Raw genomic sequence first — 14,002 nt, forward strand, 5'->3', positions numbered from 1 at the left:
TACAATTAAATAGGTCTCGGGTAGGCTACAATCTACAACAACGCTAGTGAAGTGCGAGCTTTTTTAACCGTACGACTCGCTTATTTCAAAACCATGTTTTCTTTCACCAAACTGTGGCACGCTAGGAGTTTCTAGTCAGTATTTATTATTTTAAAAGAAATGAATTAAAACCGCTTAGTCAGTTTGTGTCCTTATTGAAGTTATCGCGATATTAAAATGAATCTTAGGCCTACCTTCGCAATCAATTTGGGATAAAAGCGCCGCAGGTAGCAAGCACCTTCATTAATTGACTATTAAACACGTATCGTAAAAAAAGTAAAGACAATGTATTTTATCAAAGTTGATAACTTAATTTAGTTCGGCTCCTATCAAAGAAACTATGGAGACGCAGTGATTTGTTGTTTCTACGTTTATTTATAAATATTTGGAGAGCCTCTATTTTACTGTTATACTTTTCCTGTTTGCCTCCTGTCTGCTTTTGCTTTTATTTTACTGTAATTAAAAAATTGTTACATCCTTAAATTTATTAGGCATATTAAAAATGTTTGGCATATTATTTCATAATAATAAGTACATTCACTACACAAATTATGTCAATTTTCAGCATTTGCGGTTTCAGCTTGCAAAGTTCTTAGCTCACTGTTGAATTTTGATTCAAAACGTGTGTGGATTATAATATGCAGTGACCTTTTCAAATATTATATTGACCAAAACTTATAAACTAAAATTATTGTTTAAATAATACTACTCTATTCATCTATTGTTCCAGTCATATGAACTTTAGCGGCATCGTTTGTAAAAACTGCGCTGAATAAGATGAGTGCATTATAATAAATCGTCAATTTTACGGTGTGAATATTAATAAAAGGGCCATTTGTTATAATTTATTGAAATATTTCATACTCCCCTTTATACTTATTAAAATATTTCGAATTTTAAAAATATCTTACAAAACCATTACAAAACACGAATGCCTCATCTTCATCGTAGGTACTTGTTCTGAACGAAGATAACAGTTCAATATTCGTACATATCTATTTATATTCGTACTTTCAAAAAATACCTACTAAATACCTAGTATTTGTTAAGAATTCAATCATTAAAAATGTCATGACAAATTTTTTCACGGTACAACGATTACGTCATATGATTCAATAAAAAAACATCATTCAAAATACACAAATACGCTGTGTTTCAAAAATTAAAACGGCACAAAATTTCAAGTACCTATAATTATTGTCTAGAAAATTGTTCACCGTCAGCAAAAACCGTTTTCGTTATACCACGTGTTTCAAAAGTGGTATCCGTGACTAATCAATGCTCTTAATGATGTTATATAATCTTTCTAATAAATCAGCTCTTAATAGCTCTGAGGCGGCAGATACGTAAAGGGGGTATAATTTGACATTTAAGGGTGCTTCGTCACTACCGTCGGTTCTGCATCCCTTTGTATTAATTAAATTATTGCTTTAACTAGTTTCTGTATATGCTGGTTTGTTTGTGATTGGTTACGATTTAACTTTATTTTTATGTTAAAATTAACCTACTTACTTACCTAATTTTTTTTAATACCTAAGTATTATATTTTCATAACTCTTTTAAATTAAAGAAATCTTTAGAATCCATAACACTTTATAGGTATTATAACAAATAAGTATAATAAATAATTAATACAACAAAGAATTGTAGTATTAAATTAAGAATTGTTGTAATAAATCACATTTTTTATTAAATTATGAGAACATAATTTAATAAAAAATGTGATTTATAAATTACCTAGACCTTCGTGTACATAATAAAATTATGAATTATAAGCTTCTTGATTATATTATTATCACAGATTATTATAAATTTTTATGTTTATCACCTATGAAGGTTCTATATGATTATATTATTTGACTGACCTTTGTCGTTGTTGTTAAATTGAAAATATAATTATTTAATAACATAGAATTAAGTTTGTCCGTGTGTGTCGATCACACGTTTTGTATGATAATCCAGTAAGTATTTAATTTAATTATTCCTCTTTACAAGCGTGGCGTTTGTAATCGAAGTAAATCTCAATATATTATAATTATTATTCTTACAAATTCCTTACTGCACAAATAGTTGAATTAAAAAATATTTCATTTCTATTAAATACAGCATTCCTTAGATCTTATCTGATAATCGTTATTTATTAAATTATTAGAAACGTATAAAAGGTTTGCATCTTTGGCTTTGGCCAGTGTGGTGGATGATGGCGTACCCTCATCTCATATACCAGTTGCAGTGTCCCTGCAGCGGGATCGTATAATATTATGGTCTGATGATGATGATGTTGATAACTGCTGCCGTCCGTTTTACTCAAACTCAACTGAAACTCAAATATTTATTTATTCAATTAGACTTCTTCTTGTAATCGTCATTACATACCTATCTAATTTTTTTTTTCATTTACCACCGATTCGGAAAGCAGTAGACCGTATCTATGGAGAAAAACCGCAGCAAGAAACTTCATAGTAGCTCGTCTTCTTTAGATTCTACCTAATAAGTAGACTGACCATTTCCATTTTGTAACAGTTATTAGGTATTAACTTATTAGGTATTAAGTGGAAGAGATACCTACTAGGTACTTTATATTATATCGAATCTAACTAGCAATACTAACCGTTGATAGCTTATTATATTAAAAAGGGAGTGTGCCCTATTTTGAAATCAAGTAAGGAATACAATCCAATGAATGTAAAATCCAGCGACCTTAACCTGAACAAATCGTTCGTGATGGAATTCAAAACAATGAGCCATTAAATTTCCTTAGCTTATGTACCTGCTTCACTAAATAATATAATTATTTAAGTAAAAAAGAATATTATTTTGAATGTTTGTGAGGAAAGAAATTAAAATAAATATAGTTTATAGTACGGGAGCTACAACGTTTAAAAAAAAGTCATTTTAGTATAGTTGGGTTTTTGATATACTGTTTCTCTTGCTATTTCGGTTAGAGTCCGGGCTGTCTGGCTGGCCGCAGTGGTTGCGTTTGATAGTGCGCATCTTATCTGCACAGGAAAATATCCTTAATTTAAAGTCATTTTTTAACGCGTAATTTTTAATCTTTTGCCTTTAGATAGATCCATCAGACATAATTTTTTATTGCAAGACGTTTTTTTCGTTGTAAAATAGGTGCCATACGCAATTTTTATTTCAAAATAACTAAAATGTCATCGAAATAAGTGAAATTACATCAACATGAGTCCGCTTAAAAGGTAAGTAATAACTTTATTATTTATATTATATTATCCTTTTTTAATACTTATATTGAATAATTAGTAAACTAATATTTTTAATAGATGGTTTCATATTTATTACACTTTTGGGTATAAATATGAATTTGATGATATTTGTATTTTCTAGTGTTTGATTTTACGCGAGTATTATACATTTTGAAATTAAAGACTTGGGAAAATAATACAATGAATAAATCGCGTTTAAAATCCGTTAAAAAGTCTTTAATTTCTTGATGATATTTGGTTTTTATCAAGTTTACATTAACGTCCTATTTGAGGTTCGTTGGGAAAAACGAGGCGATATGGTAGATTGTTGCAAAAAAACTGTAAATAGTAAAATGAATATTATAATATATAGTATAAGTAACACAGTGATTACTTATCCTTCACTGGGACTCATGTTGATGTAATTTCACTTATTTCGATGATATTTTAATTATTTTGAAATAAAAATTGCGTCTGGCACCTATTTAACAACGAAAAAAACGTCTTGCAATAAAAAAAGTATGTCTAATGGATCTATCTAAAGGCAAACGATTAAAAATTACGCGTTAAAAAATGACTTTAAATTAAGGATATTTTCCTGTGCAGATAAGATGCGCACTATCAAACGCAACCACTGCGGCCAGCCAGACAGCCCGGACTGTAACCGAAATAGCAAGAGGAACAGCATATCAAAGAACCAACTATACTAAAATGCTCACTTGTCAACGTTGCTACCTCCTAGAATATTAGTGAATGCTGTTGTTACAGAATGACCATTTTTTGACATTTTGAGTTTAGTGCCATCTATTGTTATACTCGTGAACTAGCTGTATTTGTGAAGTTGCTAGTTTAGTGATTAGATCATAATTCCAATATAAATTAACAGATGGCGCTGTCATAAATTAACATATTTTTTATAAATTATAATATATTTACGTACTTTACGTATAATTAGGCAAAATGTGAATTTATTGAATATTGGATTTTTGTTCAAAATTGAACAAACAAAATACTTTAATGGATGGTATAATTTCCAAAGTAATCTTAGTTAACTTTTCGTTACTAGATGGTGTTTATCATATTATACAATTAATTGCTTGTTCTTACAATAGATGGCGCCAGTAGTCATCATTTAACATGAAGTTAAAAAATGTACGTAGCAATATTGAATTAAAATTTTGAAAACATAAATTTAATTACATATTATTATAATAATTTGTATTATATTATGCATTATGTGTAGCTTCTATGAAAAAAAAAACAAAAGATATGCCCCGGGTGAGGCTCGAACTCACGACCTTAAGATTATGAGACTTACGCGCTGCCTACTGCGCCACCGAGGCTTGTGAACTGAGTATAAAATTAGCCATACGTTGCTATTTTAACGATGGACATTCTTTCATGGGAAAACAACTGAACGGATTAAATACTTCGATGTGATCAGTGATGTAGCTTAAGAACCAACACTACACGAGGTTTAGATATCTTTTTTCGCGGTTTCGTCCACAGGTGAAGCTGCCTTGATTAATTATTTTTGCTATGCCTTATCACAAAGTCAAAAACATTACATATTTTATATTTTACAAGCACCACAATAAAATAGGTATGTAATAACTAATAAGTTATACTTATTATCTATACAATGTGTAGGCAGCGGCTGCATATATTTTTGAAACACATTTGTATACATCTGGCATTATCTTGAAAGATGAGACTATCCGAAGCACGTAGAGCGGGGAAATGGGAAATTTAATGAAAATATTACAAGTTGCCAGTCCGTCTGTCCACGTCGCTCCCTTGACTATTTCAACAAAGATGTGGAGTCGCATTGGTGTGTTTTTTTCTTATTTATGTCGTATCATATTGTGTTGGACCTAAATGTAATAATTGTCAATTTATCATCCCATTTTACCATGCAGGTCATTTGCAAAAGCCGTACTTTTCTTCCTTCTTAAAATACTTAAGAATATAGTAACACAATATTTTCAAGATAAGTTAAAGTAACTACGATAAGTTAAAGTCTACCTTTTACTCCATTTTCATGCTGTTTTGTCAATTAATTTATAATCGTGAATTATCTGTGTATTTACATAAATATCAATAAATCGTCATGTACCTACTGTTACAACAAATACTTAGGGTACTAAATTCTTATGTTCAGGCTACTGCCATACATTTTCTGTTCTGGAATGGTTGGTTATTGCCTATTGGTATGTCTAAGAAAATAAAATACCATAGATTTTCATATCATACTTAGTATTACTTTCTCCTCTATGAGGATCTTCAAATCGTATAAAAATGTTACGGATGAGGGCGCTGAGGTATTTTAATGTACCTACACAATATCTTTAAAGTAATTTTATTATTAATAATAATATTTTTTTTATCAATTTTACTCATACAATTTTTTTAAACAAGAATTTACTCAATGTAGCGTTAAATCACCGAAAATTCCGAACACCCCGAAAAACCGAATTTAATTTATCGACAACGTAAGCCTTTTTCGCCGTAAAACTTTCAGCAAACTTTTTGATTGACGCCTAAATGTCATTATTTCCGCATAAAGCTCCCGTGAGGAGCAGAATTGGGGAAATTTTTAGACCTCCTTAACCCTTACCGCGGTGAATATTTAAAAAGTCGTTGGCAACATTTTAATTGGCCAATCCTGTAAGGATTATATTATTAAGACACCTAGTTACGACACCTTTTCAAACTTAATGAATTCAACATGAATTAAGCCACGCAATTTCGACTACGACATCTCATTAAACTGTCATTGTTAAACAAATTTTGGCGGTTGTGGATTAATTATTTATTAGCACGAGTATCGTACTTCATTAGGCAATGTTTTAAATGGGAATATAGGTTGCTTGTTTAATACAATAGGTAATCAATGAATTGATAGTTTTTCAATTAAACTAGTAGATAGGGTTACGATTTGTTTTTATTTTTTTGAGTTGGGACTGAATTGCCTATTGATTACCTATAGACTTCAGACTACAGATATATCTATACCTAATTGTTTAAATATGTTTGTTCGTGTAAGTATTTGTCGTATTCAGCTACAGCTGTAAATGTTTATTGTACTTATGATGTATCTATTATATTATTCCCGCTTAACAAAGAGCAGGATTTGTATTTGCAAATAAATGTCCTTTATTATTTAGTTCAAAGCGTATCTAAAATGTTTACGTACTCTTATAAAGGGAACATTTTCTTATTCTTTGACTTTGTGTGCCTTAATTTTTTACGGAAAATCTCCAGAGAGCGATCCGAGATTTGAAAACAGGACGGAGTTTAAAAGTTTTAAGAGTTTGTTAAAAGACACTTTTACAATGGGTTACCCTTAACAAAGAGCGGCTTGCATAATTTTATACGATCCCCGAGGTTTTGGTTCTGGTAGTTAAAAAAGTATGGTTAACAATTTGTACATAGAAGACATTTTGTTTTTTATTTCCGTACGGTATAAACTTTTTAACGGGTCGAAGTTTAGATCTCCATCTCCCAAAGCATGGGGTGGATATTGGATACATTTGCTATCGCACCAATGTTTAGTTTAAGAGCAAGGTGACTAAGGTATTTTTATAGAAGCGAGTATTGAATTAGAAAAAGCTCTCGAAGTATTAATAGCAACTAATGTTGTAAATCACGCATGTGTGTTGTGATAGATAATTTATTTTATTAAAATTATTAAATCGTTTCCGCGATGAAATTCTAATAATATAGGTATCTAGTATATAGTATGCAAACCTATAAGTGAAAAACGTAATAAGTAAACAACTGTAATGAAATTGGAATATTTTGAAGCATCTTTATACCATATTATAAAGATACAACGTTGAACGCTCTTCCGGCAATTATTCTAAAACTCAATTGTGGTAAAAACGATCAGTGAATAAACTCAACTCATAAGAAACCCTCCATAATTATGTCTATTACTTTCAGGCGTACACAAATAAGGTTTGCGACTCAATTCCCGTTTACCCCTACCAAGTAACACACGACAATATTTCGGGCAACATTAAAATTTATCACAAGCAAGTGAGTTTACGAAAGCCTGGTGATAAAATAAAATGACAGTTGTTTAGTATTGAACTGGGAATATAGCGACTATGTAGAAATTGAAAGGTATGGGGCGCTCGAGAGCTGTTTTATTTATGACAGAAAATGGCTTTTGGATTGCCGTGAGTTACGTTCTACTAGTAAACTTATACGATGTGTGTGAATGTTTAATATTGTCTACTTTTGCGAGCCTGGGCGATGGCGTCTGCTGTTATAGGACTATTCGATTGGGTCGATAGAAGAACAAACGTTGATTGCAATGATACAGCTGGAGAATATCAATATGAAGTACCTACCTATAATAGATTTAGTTTTTTGTTCGATAGGATATTAAGTTAGTAAAAAATATATTATGTCTTCGATGTGTAGTAGGTATAAACCTGTCGTCAGGAAAAATGTGGATGTGGGAAACAAAAAAAAATGCAGATGCCTCACTCCACGTGGCTGCAATGGAATCCAGGATCCTTGACCTCCATCTAAAAAGCAACCTACTCTATTAGTTACTCTTACTATTCATACATGATTACATTTAATAAAAAAGATGTCTTACTAAAATATTACAGGCCAGTATAACAAAATTGGCTCATACAATCCTTATAAAAATGTTCACAGCACACTAAAACCTGACACCGTCCTCCATATACGTCAAGTGCGAAACGAGCACTAAGCAATGCGTAAATAAACAATACATAAGCTGTGATTTTAGTGTCGAACAGAATATAAAGGGGTTGCAACACGGTTTATTTTGTCCGGTGGCTGGTCATAAACCGACCGGGATTACTTTTATATCTCCTAACGAATAATAGCACATAAAACTTGTGTGAAAAACGCTAGTTACGGTCCGAGATGAACATGTACGAGAGGTAAAAAAATGTATTTCTATTATTATTTAAGAAATTTATAATAGAATGGAGTTCTGAAAAAAGTGGAAGTAGAGTCGAATTGCTCGATCGACCCTACAAACTAGTTTGTTAGAAATTCAGATAATACCTGTAAAGCAACTAAAATATCCTATTTATCAAGAGTAATTTCAAATATTATTAATTCAGTAGCATTTTATAATTACATACTTTTTACATACTTTACATACATTTGAGTACCAAAGAAGATTTTATATTTTATTCTAATGGGCATGCAACATATTAAAATACAGAAACCTTCCTTCCCATTTGTATAAAACGAATTGATATTTTTCTTAAAACTCAACTTACGTATTAAAATACACAATTCATAAGCTTATACAATTAAATATTATAATTTAAAATTATTACTTAAACAGAATACGTCTTAAATTTCATACAAAAAAATAACCATTGTTTTTCTAACTGTACTAGCATAATTCGTAATTCAGTCTAAGTAACAAGGGTGAAACTGTAGCTCTTATATAAACGTCAAGAAAGATTTAAAGGTTATACGCAATGTTATACGTCTCTTGTATTATATTAGAATGTCGTTTTATTATATCAATTATTATGTGTCTGAAGTTTTCATTATTTGGTTTACCTTTACAGATAAAAAAAAGACCACAAATCAATTCGAACTGCTACTGGAAAATATACCAACGGGTAATAATACACAAACCCCCATAACTACTATTTAATAAAAAATACATTAACATTTTTTATTTAATTGAAAATATTTTGAAACTAGATGGCGTTGATATAAATGTACGAATAAAATTATATTGATAATTGATACTTGAAAGTATTAAAAAAATAGAGTCAAACTTTTTAATAATATTCTTTCTAAATATACTTCTTTTTTAATTGCAGTAATAATAATAGATTGCCATCTCTCAATATATTTGACCTCTTATGTATATAACTACATAATATATCGAAAATATAAACATTAAAGCCGAATTTGTTCACCATAACAAAGAAACATAAACAGCAAAGGGTCCATAACTCACCACTGAAACTTAGTTACAGTCGACATTACATTTTACTTCGTGTAACATTAAAGAATTAATCGCCAAGAGCTTGTCTACAACACCGACAACCATAATATTGTTCGTAAAACAACAATAAACTATGAAAATTAAATAAAGCACAGATTGTCTGCGCGAAGTTCGTAAAGTGCCTCATTTTTGATGGACATAAAAATGATACAGATTAATTTAATGTACTTAGATATATAGAGAATAACGTCTGACGAGTTTTACGTCTGCACGTATAAGATTTTACACGTTATTTTAAATAAGACTGATGTTTGCAACATGTAAGTTTTTAAAGTCTTTTTGTTGAATTTTTTAAATATTTAATTATAAATTCAACTGTTATTACAGTTTGCACCTATATTGAATAGGAAAGACTCTACGGCGTAGAAGGCACTCACGTCTTAAGTCTCTACATACCTAGGTATGTTTTAAATCAAACTAGCTTATACCCCCGTGGCTTCGCCCGCTTTGTCTAAAACCTAATAAATTATATACATTCAAAAAAATCAAAATCCAGTGCGTAGTTTTAAAGATTTAAGCATACAAAGGGACATAGGGACAGAGAAAGCGACTTTGTTTTATACTATGTAGTGATGATGATTAAATAATGAACGCGTTTCACATCATTTCATATTTTTGGAGTAACTCACTGTGCTCTGATCCTATAGATTTAAGGTCTAGTAATAGGAAAGAAGGTGATGACAACAACAGCTGTTACGATAATAAGACATAAGTACCTATTATGTTATCAATAACACTCATGAACTTTCGCTCCCTCATCTTATTTATGATGAGAGGTTCTAAATTCTTATTTAATTTTTACCTGAAAGGTCGTCCGCGTAGATATGTGTGGGACGTATAGTGCTAGTGCCTTTCAAGATTATACCAATTTAAATAATTTTTGTTTCCTTTTTTCATAACGACCACCACGCACGCCTTCAATATCATAATTAATGTTACAATATTAAGAGCTTATTTATGTTTGTACTAATATAAATTTTTCTTCATACATTTGGCGATAATAATCCTTCAAAACGGACCCTTCGTACTGTCATCTGGCACATAATATATTACGTTAGCCGGACCGGGCCCTCCCAGAGGAGACCCTGTTAATTACTAGCTACAAGTCGCGGCCCTACGGGAGGACCTTTGCTGTTTTGTTTATCTTATTATGATATATTAGTTGGAATAGTTTTAAAATTGACATGACTCGTATGTAGATGGGATTTTCAGCGGGATATGACTGATTGTAAGTGATTAGCTAAGGATAGATTTCTTATTTAATAGTTATAAAAAACACCTAAATCCTTATAAATTTGTGCCTAGATTGAGATTAAGACATAAATGACTAGGTACATCTAGGAAATTATGAATAGAAAAGTATAATAATGACAGAAATTAACATACCTTTTAATGATCTAAGCCTATGTCTGATATAGAGACTAAAAACAAAAAACCTATGCGGGTTTTCCTTTGACTACGCGGGCGACGCTACGGGCGAAAAGATACAACAACACACAATTATGTAACTCAAGACATTTAAAGCTTAATGGAAAACAAAATAAAACAAAAGAGACTCTAAATTTACTCTGCCAATTGTGAACCATAGAGTATTATAAACATTACAAAAGGCGGGGGCGCTTATGATTGGCTGTTATAAACGTTCCATTTTTAATTTAACTTTAAGAAATGTTGTTCCACGACATCTGAACTTGGAACCAGCCACAGGGGATATTTCACGACGTTCCAGTTCGAAAATTAAATTTAAATCCCCTCACATTTTTACCGCCCTCCAAATTATTTGACGCAATAAGTAACTTTTTTCGGACGTCATGTTATTTAATTTTCTGAGATACGGCCAGGTAATAACGTTTTGTTTTTTTGTACTTTAAAATTTTTCTCTCTTTTTTCGTAATATAATATGCATTATGCAGGCATTAATTATTGTGATTAATCGTGTGGTAAATCAATTATTAATACATATTATGTACGTACGTAGTGTAAGTAAGGAGCAATATTCATTTCACATTATTGATTTTCAGTGATCTTTCGACTTCCGCTAAGAACAGTCGCGTTGCGTCGCTCACGTTTGGGCGCTAGTTAGTGCTCGGGTATTCCGCTGACGCAGCAACCTACAAATCGTCACGTCAGGCCGCGTGCGGTCGCCGCGATGACCCAGCTACCGAATGTGACCCACATACTTGTGTAAACAAAGTGTTAAGGCGAAGCTATAACTTTTAATTAATTATGGCATCTCCAATAAAACTAAAAACTGAAACAGAACATCTGTTATATAAACATTACTCCGAAGAAAAAAAACAACGGGAACATCTCCAGAGTCTAGTGCATGACCTCACAGGTCAAATAGAAGAACTTAAGCGAGAGCTGAGAAATATCCAGGAGCAGAAAAGTACTGACCCGGACAAAAAAGATAATAATGGGAAGCCGATGCAGGCCCAGTATGAGACGGATGAAGAAGAGCTTGCAAAGGAAACGGAATGGGTACGACAGAAAAGTAGAAAAAAAAGGAAATTGAACACATCACTGTCCCCGCAATCTCACCAAGCAGATGAATCTACTGCAAACAAAGAAAATGTGAAACCTAAGAAACAACCTTCACCGCCACCCATAATTGTCGAAAACGTAGAAAACTACCAACAGTTTTACGATCTTCTTTCGGCAAATCAAATGAAAGACTCGTTCATCATGAAAATGATGAATGGAGAAAAAGTAAAAATTAATTGTAATGACGGTGATACATACCGCGCCATTACCAAGCTTTTGTTACAGAACAACTGCCTTTGGTATTCTTATGAAAATAAACAAGACAGGCCGATTAGGGTAATGGCAAAAAACCTGCATTCCTCATACGTGCCAGCTAGAATACTTGAAGACCTGACATCTAAAGGATACAAAATCCAAGACGCGGTGAACAAACTGAGCTGGAAGAACAAGGAACCTCTAAACATGTTTATGCTCTCCTTCCATAAGGATGAGGACTTAAAAAAAATCTATGGAATTAACTCTATATTAGGCTGTAAGGTAGACATACAGCCCCTAAAAACTACAAAACTGATCCCACAGTGCAAAAGGTGTCAAGCGTATGGCCACACGCAGAAATATTGTTCCAAAGAACCTAGGTGTGTTAAGTGTACAGGCAAGCACTTAACTAAAGATTGCACCAAACCAACAACAGCTAAGCCAAAATGTGTACACTGTGGAGAGCCTCATCCAGCTAACTATAGGGGATGCACCGTGGCTAAAGAATTGCAAAATATCAAAAATAAAACCTTGAAAAGGAATGTGCAGCAAAACCCTCAAATTCCAACAAATAAAACAAAAACGGCTAAAATAAGTAAATTTGCATCTAAAGAAGTTTCTTATGCTTCAGCGACACGAGGACCGGAACCACAAATTGCGTCACAGTCACAAAGTAAGCCCGTAAGTCAAACTATGGATCAAAAAATTAATGCTATCTTAAACCTTTTATCCTCATTTGATGAAAGGCTGAAAAAGCTTGAGGAAAGCAATAAGGCAGCATCCAAACATAAGCAATAAAAATGTCTAACACATTAAAAATTATGGCATGGAATGCAAATGGGCTGCTAAAACATCAGAATGAACTAAGAGCAGTCCTTGATATAGAAAACATTGATGTATGCCTCATCTCAGAGACACACTTCAACAAAGAATCTCACGTAGAATTCAAAGGCTACAAAGTTTATCACGCGCTGCATCCCCATAATACATCAAGAGGAGGAAGTGCTGTCATTATAAAGGAGAACATATACCATTATCAAGAAAATAAATTCGAAAAAGAAGAAATACAAGCAGTGGCGGTCAGTGTAAAAACTAAGCATTGTCCTATCACTATATCATCCATATACTGTCCACCAAGGTACTCCTTGAAAGCAGATTATTACAAAAGCCTTCTAAACGATCTTGGAAATAGATTTATACTAGGAGGTGATTTTAATGCTAAAAACGTATACTGGGGCTCTAGACTGACCACAACCAAAGGAAGAGAATTACTATGTGCTATAAGAGACACACAGTGTAAAACTTTATCAACGGGTAAGCCAACTTATTGGCCAACCGACCGACAGAAAAAACCAGACCTAATTGACTTTTTTATTTATAAAAATATATCACAAAATTTTCTTCACATTAAGGAAGGTTATGACATGAGCTCAGACCACTCGCCTATCATACTAACTTTGAGTGAGAATATAATAATGAGAGAATGCCACCCTACTTTGGTAAATAAATATACTAATTGGGAAAGCTTCAAAAAGGACTTGGACTCTGTAATAGATTTAAAAACTCCGTTAAAATGTCAAGAAGATCTTGAGCGTGAAATCAGAAAATTTATTGTTGATATACAGAAAAGCGCTTGGAATAACACACCTTCTGTTAAAAAAAGCAAAAGATCTAACAATTATCCGCCAGAAATAATAAAACTCATAGCCAAAAAAAGGCAACAAAGACAGATATGGCATCATACGAGATTTCCACATGATAAAACAGTACTTAATAATCTTACAAAAAGACTTAAAAGAACGATTCAAAAGTTTCAAGATGAAAAAATGGACATCTTCCTTAGTCATCTAACTAGTGATCGCACGTCAGATTACTCCCTGTGGAAAACTACAAAAAGTTCAAAAAAACCAATGACGCATATCCCACCAATCAAAGATGTGAATGGGAGGTGGGCAATTAGCAACGAGCAAAAAGCAGCAAGATTTGCAGA

General features: G+C 32.3%; 1 non-coding gene across 1 annotated transcript; it reads right to left on the reverse strand.

Moving 5' to 3' along the window:
* Positions 1 to 4,521: 4,521 nt before the first annotated feature.
* Positions 4,522 to 4,594, reverse strand: Trnam-cau. The gene has a single exon. It is a non-coding gene; the product is annotated as a tRNA-Met (tRNA).
* Positions 4,595 to 14,002: the final 9,408 nt, after the last annotated feature.

Source organism: Colias croceus, chromosome 13, assembly GCF_905220415.1.
Source record: "Colias croceus chromosome 13, ilColCroc2.1".
Lineage (NCBI taxonomy): Eukaryota > Metazoa > Arthropoda > Insecta > Lepidoptera > Pieridae > Colias > Colias croceus.